Below are 16,251 nucleotides of genomic sequence, written 5' to 3'. Positions count from 1 at the left end.
AAAACAGCAACACTTCATGTCCAACACAATCACCAATCACCATTCTCAGCCCGTGTAGCAATCCGATCCATGCCGGACAAGCTTCCATCATTCTTTCTTCTTCCTTCTTCTCCCCACATGAACTTGCCTTTAGAAGAGAGAGAGGGAGGAGAGAGAAAGACTGAAATCAGAATTCTCCAAAGAGGGCATCATTGCGCGAGCGAAGGACGGCGATAGAGTCTGCATACAGAGGGAAATGAGGGGCAATGATGATTGGGGGGGGGTTGTTTGCAGGCTGTAGATTGATCATCCATCATCCAAGCGAAAAAATCGGGCGCAGTTTCTCCACGCTTCCTCCACGATTTTCTTCCCATGAAATGCATGAAACTTTCATGCTACATTAAAATTTTGGCTCCCAAGGGTCACTTGCCCATTTTGGCCAAATTTTGTCCACCCCTTCGCATCTTGACCGGTTTCTTGGCCATTTCCCCGTCCGGACTCGGAATCGAGCTCTGAAAAATCCTGGGCATCCGGCTTAGCATCCCGCATTGGCCAGTGGCTTGTGTCAACCCGCACGACTGTCTGAAAAATTATGAAAAATCACCAAGTGTCGCTCGGGCGCCTTTAAAGCACTTTGGCGCTTAAAATCGTCCTAGATCGAGCCGCCGCCTTTGACGGTGAATATTTTTCCCTTGGTATTCATAATTTTTAGCTATTTTTAAGCACTTCCCGTCTCCTAAATTCCGCTCTCATCCAGCGAGACGCCACCCCTAGGAAGACAAGGCATTGGCCCCGGGTCTGACTCGTCCCTAGGAACCTACCAGGCCTTCGCAAGGCGATGAGCAACTGCTTATAAATCTTCCTTTCTTTGCTTTTCTATTTTTATAGGGGTTAGAACCCCTTTTTACACACCTGAGTATATATTTATTTTCTTTGAGATATTCAGGGTTTTTTTTCTCTCTATCATTATCATTTCCTCTCCAAGCTTCTCTAACTGCCTCACAACTAACAAGAACCCCTAGAACGGATACCTAGCAGGCTAGCAGAATAGGGTCACTAGAACTGCCTTCTAAAACAAGTCTTTTGATGCCTGACAATGTCTTTATAGGAGCCAACGACTACTCAGACCTCCCTCAGACATACCTAACATAAACCTGGGACTTCATGCCTTGGACTCCGGTCCTCAATCAAGAAAAGAAAATCCCCGACAAGTACACAGACACATATAGCATAAAAACACGATACTCGTAAAGGAAAGATATCACCTGGATAGGGCCACAAGAAGTCTCCACTGACATAGGCTCCTTCCAAGCTCTTCTTTAAACCTGTCTAGCATAGGACTAAAACAAGAAACCATTAACTGCACTTGTACTGAACAGTCAGCTGGCCCTCTTGGCCTAATGAAATAAAGCATTTCACTAAAAAAACGGATCGTCCCTCTTGGCCTAATGAAATAAAACATTTAAAACCTTGCAAAACTAGCTCTCTTGGCCTAACGAAATAAAACAGCATAGCACCTACACATCCCTCCCCAAATAGTATAGATATACAATAATATGCTCTTATCCAAGGAGGAAAAATAGGGCTCACAGCCCTAAGCTAAATGCGTAAGGTTATAACCCATCCCTCTTGCATATATAGCAAGAGGTGTATGCATAACATGTTGTCTAATCAGCCTATGGGTCCAGGATAACAACGATAGATGGGTCTCAGCTACCCTTTGCATCACCCATATCAACCGTTGCTAGCCATATATTGCATGCTGTGATAACATTCCCCACAAGCGACCGGGTCCTGTCTCATTATTGATAGCAATATCCAAACTAGGACCACAGTTGAAGAAAATGTCTTCTTCATAAGCAAGGTTTTCCAGTGAATCCACAAACTGATTCCAGCAACGTGGAATCAGCTGAAGAGACACTCTCTCAAACTCCTCAAGTAGGGTCATGGTAGTTCGATGATACATACAAAGGATGGGATTCCGCACTGTGTATGTCCCATCTAGCTGATTCAAGATCAACTGGGAATCCCCTTTTACTAACAACCTCCGAATACCACCTTGCTTGGCAATATACAGTCCCATAATTAAGGCTTTATACTCCGCCATATTGTTAGTGAATCCTACCCCGAGATAAGCAACTAACTTCATCGTAACTCTACATCGAGGATCTCGGATTACTACTCCAACACTCCCTTTGTTATTAGGGCCCCTGGACGCTCCGTCAAAATATAATGTGTGCGTCCACAATGGGTTTACATAGCCTGCCATCACGAACTCCTCTATTCGTAGTCAAAATTTAGCATGTCTAGAGGGTGAACTGACGGCTCCATCCCACCTTCTTCATTAAACTCAACAAGCATACTTGTCAACACTCGTAAGCAGTGATGGTAGAAGACTTTGATCTCCCACACAAAGGTTCCATCTTCTTGCTCAATCACTTTGTATCCTTTGCTCCACCAGATAAGTTTCCCCTTATGGTATCTCTACTCTAGATATGGATGCTCCAAATAAGGAATTAACCACCCCATCAACCAGCTTTAAGCTCTTGTGCAGGTCTCAAATCAGCCCCAGCATGGACTTGCAATGCATTTCTCCGTGTTAGAGTACTTAGAAATAATAAGGTTTAATCTTATTAAGATTAACCTTATTTTTAAATTCTACTCCCTACATATCAGCTAGTAGAACCGTAGACCTATTTTTTCCTATCCTGACAGTCTTGTAGGGGCCATCCCATCTAGGTTCCAGCTTCCTTGGAAACAGCTCCCTACGCGCATCATAGTACAGAACTAATTGCCCATTTTTAAAGGTATACTTCTTTACTTTAAAGTCGTGCAACTGCTTCATCCGACGTTTAGCTACCTCCTGGTGTAATAAGCTCTGCAATTTCAGTTCATCTAGGTGGGCTATGGTCGTGAAATATTCAAAGAGTGCATCCTCATCTCCCAAAGAGTGGTTAATTGCAAACCGTATGGTTGGCAACTCAATTTCGAGGGGTAACACGCACTCTTCCCCATAAACTAATTTAAATGGAGTATGGCCAGTAGCTCGCTTGAACGTTGTAATGTATGCCCATACTGCCACATACAACTTCCTGCCCCAGTCTCGTTTCTTCTCCGAGACTATTTTAGACAAGATATCCACAAGCTGCTTATTAGTACTTTTAACTTATCCATTGGCTTGCAGATTATAGGGGGTCGTTTTGTTGTGCTTGATTTTCCAAGCTTCAGTCACGCTTTTGATCAGTTTATTCAAAAAGTGGGTTCCACGGTCCGACACTAGTTCCTTCGATGGATTGAAATGGTAGATAATCTGCCCTAAGAGGTGTGGGAGCTTTCACTCAACTGCCAAGACCCACGGACCGCTTATTGTTTCAAGCGTTCCAAGCGAGCTCTCATGGCTATCTCTCACCTAGCCGATGCGCCGTCGATCCTACAAATGCAGTGAACTTACCTTGATGCTCGATCGAGTACCCTCCTCTCTCTCACACTCCGGTAGCTCCACGATTCTCGATGCTAGCTCAAGCATCCTCAAGCCTCCTCCATCTCCAAGCTCCATCCTCCATAGCCGCGCATGCAAGAGAAGAGAAGAGAAGAGAAGAGAAGAGAAGTAGGGGAGAGGAGATGGTGAAGAGCTTCACCCTCTTGATCCCTCACTCTCACACACACTCACTCCCTCACACTCTCACACTCCCTCTCTCAAGAGCATACACAAGCAAGAAGGAGAGAAGAAGAAGAGAGGAAGAAGAAGACTAGTTTTGCCACACCAAAGAATGAGCTCTTCATTCACTTTTCAACCTTATATACAAAACCCTACTTCCCTTTTGGGCGGTCATCCCCTTTTTCCCTTTTTTACATGGCCGATCATAGCCTAGGCCCTGTTTTCCATTGTCCTTTTATCTTCCTTGTTTCCTTTTCACTACCCTTCTATATTTACAAATTGCACGGGTGAGAGCCTGGCACTCTTTTACAAGATTTTAGGGTGCGCTTTTTATGCGCCTTTCCCTTTTCGTTTTTGCCTTGGCCTTTTAAGGTTGTCCTTGCGCTTTTGGCCTTTTCTCCTTTTTTTTCCTTCCGTCGGGCTACCTTTTTTCCGCCTTTGCCCTGCATCTTTTCCACTTTCTTTCACTCTCTTCGTGTTGGGGTTAACATTACCCCCCTCCTAGACGAGTGCCAGTCCCATGGCATTCATTGGCGTAGGTAGCATGTGGTAGCATGCACTGAAGACTCGGGGGACAGGGGCGCCTGGGGCATGTACTGGTGACCGGTTCGCGTGGGTGTTTGTTGGGGATGCTGTGTAGGACGATCTTTCCGGCTTGTCGGATGCTGGGTGGGCAATTAGCATTGGACGTTGATGAAGAACGAATGCCACTTGTGCTATGGTCATCAACACCTGCAATTGAAAACTTGTCAGGTGGTCTCTCCCTAAGGGTAGTGCTAGTCTTCTGTATTGTGCACAAGACATTTTTTAGTAGTTTGGGAGACAGGTCGAACTCTAAGCAAGCTGAGAGTATTGTCCTGCACTTGAGGACCCAAACTGTGAATTAGTTCTGTGTAGGTATTATGTGAGTGCGGTGCTTGTGCATACTTAGATATTGCTTAGCTAGAAGACTAGTCGGCGTGGGGCCGTGTAGAGCAAAAATGTGGTAATGAGAAGATGAAGTACACCTTTGACATCTGCTTGGAGACGTGTTAGGGGTTTGCCATTGTCGTCAAAGCTTTGCTTTCTTTCTTTCTTTCTTCTTTTTTTTTTTTGAATGAGGTGGGTACATGGAGGCAGCGGTACAAGGGAGAACGGTAGTTCTACTCCTCATCATCCGAATGGTGGGTAAGGGTGGGCGGAGGGTGGGGGGCCTTGTTAAGGAATTTTCGGCTTAGCAAGTAGCCCTTAATGTGGAGGTGGATTTTGAGGGTGGTGGTGGAGAGAAAGGGGTGGTTGCACTGTGTGAATTTGCTGTCATTCATGTCTTCCAACAGTGCACCACAGAAGGATGGCAAAAGAGCAGCATGCATCATGAGACGGGTCATGGTGGTGCTTTCTATGGCATTGGGGTCAAAATAGAGGGGTGGAATGTTGAGATATCGAGCTCCACTCGTGATACGCCAGGGTGACCGTTGTATATTTATGTCACCGACTTGTCAGTTGCAGACGCGGTTGGTACACCGCCCATGAATAATAGCTACATGATAGCTATCCTTATCTACTCTAGTTCGTGGCTCAGTTAGTATGCCACCTTAGTTAGTTGAGTTTGGTTTGAGACCCATATATAGGGTTCTTCTATTTCTTTGTACGGGAGTTCTTTTGGCTTACACAACTAAGAAGAGGAAAACTGTTTTCAGCCTCCACCCTTGTGTGTCTTCCCCCATTGTGCAAGCAAGAAAGCTTCAAGCGAGACTCCTTCCTTCTCTCCCACAATCTTGACATGGTATCAGAGCCTTGTTCGTGGTAAGGAGCTCAAGAAAGCAAGCCAAGCTCGCGGTGGTCTGGTAAGAGGAGCAGTGTTGCTTTCATTTCCTGTTTTGGGAGCAGATCTCTGCAGGTAGCACAGCCGGAAATTGCAGGAGTGCATTGTCTCAGGTTGAGACGCCCTTCGCGGTGAAGCAAGAGGGCAGTAAATGCAGCGGGTGAGGGCTTTAGCCCTCGGCGACCTTGTTTTTTTGATTTGAGGCCATTTCGGGGCCTGTTTTGCAGACGGAAGTTTTCTGCACGCACTCAGGAAAAGGCTCAGTTTTATGCTGTGCGACCACTGTTCTACAGGTCGGTGAAAAGTTACTGTAGAAATTGCATCGTATGCTTGTGCGCATAGACATTGGGAGTTTCAGAATCATCCTTGGTTCCTGTTTATGCAAAATCGTCACTAGGAAGTGACTGTGTGGTCAAATACCACTTTCGCCAGTTTTGCAGATTTGCCCTTGTGAGGGTGAAGCTGTGTTTTTTGCAGTGACAGAATTTCTTGCAGTATTCTGTAATGGCGTCTGATTCTCTTTCACAGATTGTCACTGAAAAGCTTGACAAGAACAACTTCCAGGCATGGAAGTTTAGAATGACGAATTTCCTTATGGGAAAAGGATATTGGGAATTTGTTGCAGGAAATGAAGAAGAACCAGTTCTTCCTGATGTTCCCAATCAACAACAAATGCAGGCATTTAAAACATGGCATGAGAGAGCCAGGAAAGTTATGTATTGGCTGTCTATCAGTATTTCAGACTCTATGATTGTGCATATTCAGGATGCAAGTACGCCAAAGGAGGCATGGGATACTTTGTCAAAAATGTATAGCACAAATACGCAAGCCAGGAAAATGCAGCTCAAGCAAGAGTTGCATAATGTGCAAAGAGAAAGTATGAGCATCAACGACTACCACATGAAGGTGAAGAAGATTGCAGATGCACTTGCTTCCATTGGGTCGCCAGTGGAAGATGATGATTTAGTTTCCGTGACCTTGAATGGTCTAGGAAAGGATTATGCACAGTTTCGGACATCCATTTCAGTTCGTGAAAGATTTCCTGATTTTGAGGAGTTGATTGCTCTTCTAATTTCTGAGGAACAGAGAAATGGTGGTGCATCTTCTTCAGGAGGAACATCAAAAGAAGCTGTCTTCTACTCAAATGCTGGAAGAGGTAGAGGCAGAGGTAGAGGAGGCCGATTTGGAGGCCGTGGCAGAAATCAGAATATGCAGCAAACTCAAGAAAACCAGTCCTATGGAGGAGGACGTGGTAACTCTAGAGGCAGGGGGAGCCAAAGAGGTCGTGGTGGATGGCAAAGAGGCCAAAATGCAAACAGTAATGTTGAATGCTACTACTGTGGTAAAATGGGTCATATGGCTAAAGACTGCTATAAAAAGCAGAATGACATCATGAATGGAAAACTGCAACAAGGGAATTATGCATCTTCTAGTAGACAGGGTGATGACAGAAATGAGCATTTGTTCATGGTGCAGCACATGAACAATTCTATGACAAGTGCAGAAGAAAGCAATGATGTATGGTATGTTGACTCAGGTGCATCAAACCACATGACAGGTCATGCAGAATGGATGGAGGATGCAAAGAAAATGGAAAAACCAGGATTTGTGGAGACTGGTGATGATACTGCACATCCTATTGTGCAGATTGGAAAAATTCCCTTGTCTATGCAGGGTGGGAAAAAGAAATACCTGTCCGATGTATTTCATGTCCCGAATATCACCAAGAATCTGGTTTCAGTTGGTCAAATGGTTGAACAGGGCTTGCAGGTCAGATTTAATCCTCATGGATGCTTTGTTGAGGATATGAAAAATAAAGGTCGCTTGATAGCAAAAGGAAAGAAGAAGGGCAGAATGTTTACATTGGATGCAAACATGTCTGAATTGAGTGCAGCAATGTTTGCACATGGGACCGGTGTAGTTGCAGATATTGATATCTGGCATAAACGCATTGGTCATGTTAATGTACAGCGACTTAAATCAATGCAGGCCCAAAATATTGTTGCAGGATTGCCCAAATTCAAGGTTGCAGAAATGCATAAGGTATGTGAAGCCTGTCAGTTTGGAAAACATGCAAGGAAACCATTTCCTAGACATGTTCAAGAGAGTGAGAAGCCATTGGAATTAATCCACTCTGATGTGTGGACTACTAAAGCTGCATCTCTTGGAGGCTGTCATTATTTTGTCACTTTTATTGATGACTATAGCAGAAAAGTTTGGGTGTATTTTATGAAAAAGAAAAGTGAAGTTTTTGGGCATTTCAAAACCCTTAAAGCTATGGCTGAAAAAGAAACAGGTCTGCAAATAAAATGCCTGAGGTCAGATGGAGGGGGAGAGTACCTCTCAAATGAGTTTGCAAAGTTCTTGCGGGAGCATGGCATAAAGCAGCAATATTCATGCAGTTATACCCCACAACAAAATGGAATTGCAGAAAGGAAAAACAGGCATATTGGAGAGGTATCTCGTGCCATGCTCAATGAAAAAGACTTGCCAGATTTTTATTGGGCTGAAGCAGTTGCTACAGCAGTCTACATAATGAACAGGACTCCCACTGCAGCAATACATGGAATGACTCCAGAGGAGAGGTATACTGGTAGGAAACCAGATATTTCTCATTTGAAAATTTTTGGTTGCATTGCCTATGTACATGTGCCAGATGAGCTGAGATCCAAGTTGGATCCAAAAGCTGAGAAGTGCATCTTTATTGGTTACTCTCTGCAGCAAAAAGGGTATAGATGCTATAACCCTTCTACTCGTAAGTTTACAGTGAGCAGAGATGTTGTTTTTGATGAGATGAGTAGCTGGTATAAACCAGTAAATGTGATTGATGATATAGATGCACAAAATGGTAATGCTGCACAGAATTCACAGCAGCAGTCACAAAATATTAGTGGACCTGGAGCGTCCTCTAGCAGTGGTTCACATTCTTCGCCATGGACAGGCAGATTGAGATCAGGAGAATCTTCTCAAAGCAATGCAGATAGTGGTATGCAGGTATCACGAAAAGGAAAAGAGAAGGTTGATCAGCCCATGTTTGATGTGAATGCAGGTCACTCTTATGTGGATGGTGAATCCAGTGGCTCAGAACAGAGCATTGATGATGAGTTGGGTATTCCTTCTATTGTTACACCTGGAGTAAGGAAGACCAGGGATGTTTTGAGAGCACCTGGGAGTGAACCTACTTTGCGCAGGTCTACAAGAGCTAGGTATCCTGTGGATAGGCTGAAATATGATGGATTTACAGCCATTCACTATGCATATATGGTCAAAGTGATACAGGAACCAGAACCCACATCTTTTGAGCAAGCCATGGGAAAAGAAAAATGGGAGAAAGCCATGGATGAAGAAATGGATGCCTTGGAAGCAAATGCTACATGGGAGTTAGTACCTTTGCCTAAAGGTAAGAATGCAATTGGCTGTAAGTGGGTTTATAAGGTGAAGCACAATGCTGATGGTTCTGTGAACAGATACAAGGCAAGATTAGTAGTCAAGGGGTATGCACAAACATATGGCATTGACTATGAAGAAACATTTAGTCCGGTTGCAAGGATGGCAACCGTAAGAGCAGTCATTGCTATGGCTGCATCAAAGGGATGGTCTTTACATCAGATGGATGTAAAGAATGCCTTCTTGCATGGTGATTTGCAAGAAGAGGTCTATATGGAGCAGCCACCAGGTTATGTGCATGCTGTTCATCCTGAGTTTGTTTGCAGGTTGAAGAAAGCCTTGTATGGCTTGAAGCAAGCACCTAGAGCATGGTCTGACAAGATAGGACAGTATCTTGTCACTATTGGCTTTCAGATTTCCAAGGCAGATTTCTCACTTTATGTGAGAAAAACAGAGAAAGGTATTATGCTGCTTGTCATTTATGTTGATGATTTGATTATGACAGGTGACAGTGATGAAGATATCCTTCATGTGAAAATGCTATTGAAGCAGAAGTTTGAGATGAAGGATTTGGGAGAGCTGCGTTATTCCTTGGGCATTGAGGTGATTAGATCACCAAGTGGGATACAGCTCTTGCAGAGGCAGTATGGATTGGACATGCTGTCCAAATATGGGATGACAGGCTGTAAGCCTATTTCAGTTCCTTTGGAGCAGAATGTGAAGCTGAGCGCAGATGCAGGTGAGCTTCTGGAAGACCCTACTATGTACAGACGCATAGTAGGAAGTTTGATTTATATGACTATTACCAGGCCAGATTTGAGCTATGCTGTTGGATTGGTAAGTCAGTTTATGCAGGCTCCAAGGAAACCGCATTTGGATGCGGCTAGACGCATACTCAGGTATGTGAAGTCCACATTGCAGTATGGACTATTTTATGAGACTGGGGTTCAGATACAGCTGCATGGATACACTGATGCTGATTGGGCTGGTAGTATTTCTGATAGAAGATCTACCAGTGGATATGTGTTCTCTTTTGGGAGTGCTGCAGTCACTTGGAGCAGCAAGAAACAGCCTACAGTTGCCTTGTCGAGCACAGAGGCTGAGTACAGGGGTGCAGCAATGGCTGCATGTGAGGTAGCTTGGTTGCATAAGCTACTTTATGATATGCATCAGTCTACAGATGGGCCAGTTGTCATTTATTGTGACAACATGAGTAGTATACACTTGGCAAATAACCCAGTCTATCATGCTAGAACAAAGCACATTGAGGTGCATTATCACTATGTGCGAGAGAGGGTTTTACTAGGTCTTATTGATCTAGTTTATGTCAGCACAGAGGATCAGGTAGCTGACATATTCACGAAGGCATTGGGCGCAGAGAAGCTGCGCAAGTTCAGAAACCTGCTTGGTGTGCAGGAATTGGGATTGAGCTCGAGGGGGAGTGTTGAGATATCGAGCTCCACTCGTGATACGCCAGGGTGACCGTTGTATATTTATGTCACCGACTTGTCAGTTGCAGACGCGGTTGGTACACCGCCCATGAATAATAGCTACATGATAGCTATCCTTATCTACTCTAGTTCGTGGCTCAGTTAGTATGCCACCTTAGTTAGTTGAGTTTGGTTTGAGACCCATATATAGGGTTCTTCTATTTCTTTGTACAGGAGTTCTTTTGGCTTACACAACTAAGAAGAGGAAAACTGTTTTCAGCCTCCACCCTTGTGTGTCTTCCCCCATTGTGCAAGCAAGAAAGCTTCAAGCGAGACTCCTTCCTTCTCTCCCACAATCTTGACATGGAAGGTGGCGTTCTTGGGGTGCGGGTTCCTGGTGTACTAGGATTCTAATTAACCTAAGGTAGTTACAGGTGGTGATGAATGCTGGGTCGGGGCAAGAGGTGAATTCATTAAGGAATTTATCTATAGAGCTGTACAAGTCGGGAAGGGTGAAGAGAAGAGCATTCCTATGGGAAGTGGTATTGGCATTATAAATGACGGGAAGCCGAACCTGCCATGGATGGATGGGTTAAAGTCCACTCCTACCCTTCGAGGATATGGCATAAAGGTGGGGTCGTTCCTCTCTGAAGGGAGGGTGTTGCAAAACGCCATCCACGCTTCCAGGTTGACGTCAAAAATGCGCCGCCTCCAGGTGGGTTGGCAGTTATAGCCTTCCACTGTGCGAGGTACCTAGAGGACTTTGTCTTGCCAAAACTCGCGGTCCTCAGCTCCCCAAGCAGTTGGGTGGGCCTCATGCTCTGCTAACCATTTGGCCTTGAGCCTGGCCCCCATGGCGATGACATCCTCCACCAACTGAATGGGCAGCACCCTATTCAAGGCGGTGGGAAACTCGAAGCGTAGATCGAAGGGGTCTCGGCTATACTCCTGCTGTTCCCAGATAATCACTTCAGTGCGGTATTCAGCGGGGGAGTCTTGGGTGCGCAGCGGAAAAGGGGCAGGCTGTTTCTGGGCAGGTCTGGCCTTCAGCTTTCTTCTTGCCTTCTCCACCATCTCCTTCCTTCGGGTGGCGTGGGCCGTTCTTCGCTCGACAGATGTGTCATGGGGTGGCACTTTGGTTTGTTGGGGTTGAGGGGGTGTTGGGACATATTCCTCTCCTTGAGGCCCTAGGTCAAGCTCTGGCTCACCCCCTTCCGCTTGCTCATCCTCCTGTGTTTTCTCCTCAGTGAACCCAAGGTCGTCCATCTCCTGTGTTGTCAGTCCTACTTGTGCCAGATATTTTCTTTGTTCTTCTAGGCTTTGCGGCGGGCCTCCTAGTTGTAGTTGTACATGCAGGCCTGCCATGAGGGCCCTGCGTGCAATGATTAGCTTTCTCTACAGCTGATCATTGGCCTCATCTATTTCTGATTGGGTGGTGTGGAGCAGTGTGTTGATAAAAGTGCACTGCTGAGCTATCATAGCGAGCTGGGCTGCCTCTGCCTGGTTTTCAGCCATCACCCTGTCTCCCTCGGCCTTGGCCAGCCGGCGTGCTAAGTCCCGCACTCTTTGCTAGTTATGATTGGACCATTCTTTTGCCCGTCTCTCCATATCTTCCATGCTTTCCCCGTGTTGGAGGGTCATTGCCATAAATTGTTGTTGCTGGGCTTCAAGCTCATGGCGCAAGCGGGACTGCTCTCGGTGCTCCTCTGCGATCTGCTCGTTGAGTTGGTCCAACCTTGCCTGCAACCTGCGCACCGGTTCTGCCCTTAACTGATCCAGCTCTGCAACCTCTTGTCTAATTTTCTCAAGTTGACTCTGCACCTCCAAGTTGGCTGCAGATAACTGGTCATTCTTGCGCTGAAGGTGGGCAGTTGTCTCCCTCTCCCTGGTGAGACGCTCCATTAGGATTTTCCTTCTTCCCTCCCAGGCAACGTCGCGCTCCTTCAGGGCTTTTAGCTCCTCCGCCTCCTTAGTGCTGGCCTCCTCCCTAAGCACAGCGATTTCCTTTTGATATTCTGTTATCTGCCTTACTCTGTCCAGCTGGAGGGCAGCTTGTGATTCGCGTTCCGCTGCTAGCTCCTCCACCGCTATCCTCCTTTCTTGCCTGGTCGTTTGCAATTGTGCGAGCAGCTCCTTCACGTAGTCATCGTAGTGGCCTGCTGGAGGTGGGGAGTGGGACATGATCGTAGTGGTGGCAATCTCCTCCACTTTTTGTCTTTTCACTTTTGGCCCTGGCTCCAGCTCGGCCGTCGCTGCCCTTTTGGCACCTGAAACTGGGGTGGCCCTAGCCGCTTCCCTTGCCAACTCTCTTTCCACCAAGAATTGCAACCAGGTGACCACGTTGCTTTCATCGATCTTTGGGGTGTGCCCCAGGGCAGCGGTGGTAGGGGGTGTCACCCTGAGGGGGGTGGCTTGCATGGGTGGTACGAGGAGAGGGGAGATTGGCCTGACTGGGTCTTTTCCTTTCCCTTCTGCAGGAGGCAGCTGCACAGGTTCCGGCATACCAGTGCTGGGGCCGGGTGCTTCAGGTTGGTATGGGCTGCCTACTCCTTCCACGTCTTTTCTCCGCTGTTCCTCGATGGAGCGACGGGTCGCCAGCTCCAATTCTTCTTCTTCCCTCCTCCTCAGCTCCTCCTCAGCCCTCTTTCTTCTTTCCTCCTCTTCCCTTACCGACTCTCTTCGGGCCCATTCAAGCTCTTCCTTCTCTTTTCTCCTTCGCTCCTCCTCTCTCTTTCCGTGCAGGGCTTTAGTCCGTTGCTCCGCCTTCCTTTTTGGTGCAGCCAGGGGTTCTCCCTCCTCGTCGGTGTCCATTTCTGTTTCATCAGACTATTCTTCCGCTTGAGGCTGGGACTGCGACGGCGATTCGCCACCTTTTCCGCCATCTCCCGATTTGTCCTCTCCCGCTCGTCCCTGCCCTATTGCCTCGTGGATGATCGCACTGAGGGCACCTCCAAAACCTATGGTGGAGGCCTTGGAGGATGAGGCTTTGCGGGTTGATCGAGGTGAAGGGGATTCTCCTGCTACGGCCCTTCCTCCTGTTTCCAGGGCCTTTGCCGAGGCCTCAATTGTCCTTCTCACAAACCCGTTGAGGTTCACCTCATCCAGTGCCTGAGCAGCGATGCTTTCGAGTAGAGGCACATTGATCCTGGACATGATGCTATTGTACCGCTGACTCAAAAATAGGGTATGCATCATTTTTGCCTGCAGTTGAATCTCTGGATCAGGGATGTCTGCCAGGTTGACTCCGTCGTTGGTGTGGACCTTCACTTTGTCCATTCCCAACATGGCATAGACGTCCCTTTTTTGTTTCTTCTCCACCTTGTTCGGAAGCCCCAGTGCCCTTTCTATCAGTTCAGGGGTCAGTTCAACCTGCACCTATCTGGTGGCTTCCCTGTCGCACACCGTGATGGTGCCCTTGTTTTTGTTGAAGGTGCGCAGGAACTCGGCACACAGGGTGTAGTTTATCCTCTGGCCCACTGCGTCCAGATACCTTTGTAAGTGGCATTGCTTTATGATCCGTCCTACCGTTGGTTCCTCAATAACCACGTCTTCCAAGTTGAATATGTGGTGGAACTTCAGCTGATTGAATGCTCTGGTTTCCACAGTGAGGCCGTACCGCACCTGTTCTTCCTCCGAGAAAGGGAGTTTGCCAGCTTTGTCTTGACCTGCCATGGTCGCCACCTGTACATTCAGTCAATTAACTTTTCAGTATTTTTGGCAACCAATTTGTTGGACGACCATATCAGATTTTATCGTTCATAACTGTGATTTTTCCTTTCAAACTTCTATCACCTATTTCTGTATGGCATTTCAATTTGGAGCCTTTTCATGCTTGGTTCACTTTTTAGTTTTAACTTTCATGCTTGGTTTACTTTTTAGTTTTAACCCCGTTTACTGCCCCATCGCCCTTGTGGAAAAGAAAAATCCATCCCAGGATTGGAGGTTGTGGGCCCAAGGCATTCATGTTTATTTGTGGAGGAGCCAATCGTAGAAGTTGGGGTTATATTCTAAGTGTACAGAGTAGTCCAGGTCACAGGGTCGAATGCCTACGTGGGTGATGTATGTGAGAACATCGGTGAGGAAATCACCGGAGTTGACCCGACTTGCGATGTGGAGCTCTTCTTCTGTCAGGATGCGGTCGAGATAGGGGTGCCCTAAGATATGATCGTCCTCGAAGAGTGGTTAACACTCGATACGAGGTGAGCGACGTATGTGGGATCATACTCTGCCGTTTTGATGGCTCGGCATTGTTCGGCGTTGGTCATTATGCGGCATTCCTCAACTGCCCATTTCAATCGAAGAGCATACCACTGCTTCAAGAAGGGTGATTCTGTGTCCGCCAGGTGGGACAACCTTGCTGTTTCTTGGCTAGTGAGGCCGGACGTCATGCCTGGGTCAAATGATGGGATGGGGCGTTGCTTAATGGCTTGCTCTTTGGAGACCTCGCGAGCGAGCAGCTCAGCGGCAACAGAGCGAGAAGCTTGTGCAAAGGCGAATTCAAAAGTCTCCCAAGAGCAAGGCATAGTGCGCACGTCAGTTGCAAGGGGTTCTGCTAATAGTCCCAAGTCCAGGCGGTCATAGTTGAGGGCCAGTGCAACAAAGGTGGCATCGAGCTATTTGATGCAGTCCACGACATCATCCCCCGTGTCCTCTGCGAGGTCAGCGGCCAGCATTAGGAATGACTTCCGTTCATAGGAAGGCTTAAGGCCGGTGGGTGGTTGGGGTTTCTTGGAGATGGAGATTCTGACAGTACAGAGCTGCAGCTAGGGGCTTGTTTGAGTCAGCAACCCGGGTGTTGGTTGGACGGATGGGTCGGGTTTGATCTTAGGGGCTATGCTACTACGGTCAACAGGGTTGCTGAGCTGCGGGTTGTGTTGGTTGGGTAATGCCTCCTGTGATGATGGCCGTTGCTTGGGTCGTTGGGCGTGTGTGACGCCCGTGGGTTGACTCGCAAAGGAGTCAGATGACTGGGGTGGACCCTGTGATTCGTGGTCTTGAGGTGTCAGGGGACAAGGCCTTGAGGTTGATATAGAACCAGGGCCTGTGTCAGTTGGGATTTTGGGGATCCACAGCGAGGCATTCCCCTCATAGTAGACTTGACTTGTGCACGCAGGAGGACTTTAGGGATCCATATTTGTTTAATCACGCAGCGCTTGTGGTGATGGCGTCTTGGTTTCCTAGGTTTAGGTTTGTAGGTGTTCCACGGACATGTGCGTCTGGTTCTAGGCCGGTCTCAAGGCTTCTTAGGCACCCATTGCAAGCGAGTCTGTTGGGCTATTTCTATCGGTGGCCCCGTGAGTGGTGCTAGGGCTACGAGGCCCTTGCTGAAAGTCGTGGCAATAGGCACACTCCCGATTGTTAGGTGGATGCGTTGCGACTCATAATCAACATTGCAACGGGTTTGCTTTTTAAAAGTTCACCCGAGCAATGACTTTGTGCTTGCATTCCTGGAATCGGGTAAGACATAAAATAGCATGGGAATAGTTTCAGTCTCGATAGAAATGGCAACTCTGCACGTGCCGAGGATCGGGTAGGATTGGGCCTTGTATGGGTTCAATCTGGCTGTTGTGGGATGAAGCATTGGTGTGCCAAGTTGGGTCCAATGCTCATGTGTCAAAATGTTAAAATTTGCCCCCTCGTCAATCAGGGCGTTGAAGGAGCACGTCTGCTTGGCCGTGACCGTGATGCAAAGGTAGGCGGGTTCTACAGGCTCCTCCTCATTCTCGCAGATTTCTGTAAGTGTGGCTACTCGTATTTTAATGGGCGTTTCCACCATTGGTTGTTCATGCAACGGATGAGTGGGCGGATAGTACTTCTTGATTCGACTACCATTGAAGAAGCCCATTCCCTCACCATCCAGTGTTTCCAGCTCGACATTACTAGTTCGCTGATTGTGCGGACTTTAAAGGGTCCGAGACCTCTGAATTTCATCTTTTGCTTGTGTCCTTTTAACTGAGTAGAGAAGCACTAGGTCACCCGGCTCAAACTCTCGT

Source organism: Lygodium microphyllum, chromosome 7, assembly GCF_053477565.2.
Source record: "Lygodium microphyllum isolate KBCC chromosome 7, Lygodium_microphyllum_v1.1.10, whole genome shotgun sequence".
Lineage (NCBI taxonomy): Eukaryota > Viridiplantae > Streptophyta > Polypodiopsida > Schizaeales > Lygodiaceae > Lygodium > Lygodium microphyllum.
The sequence above is the reverse complement of the archived record's forward strand: the minus strand, read 5'-3'. Positions refer to the sequence as shown.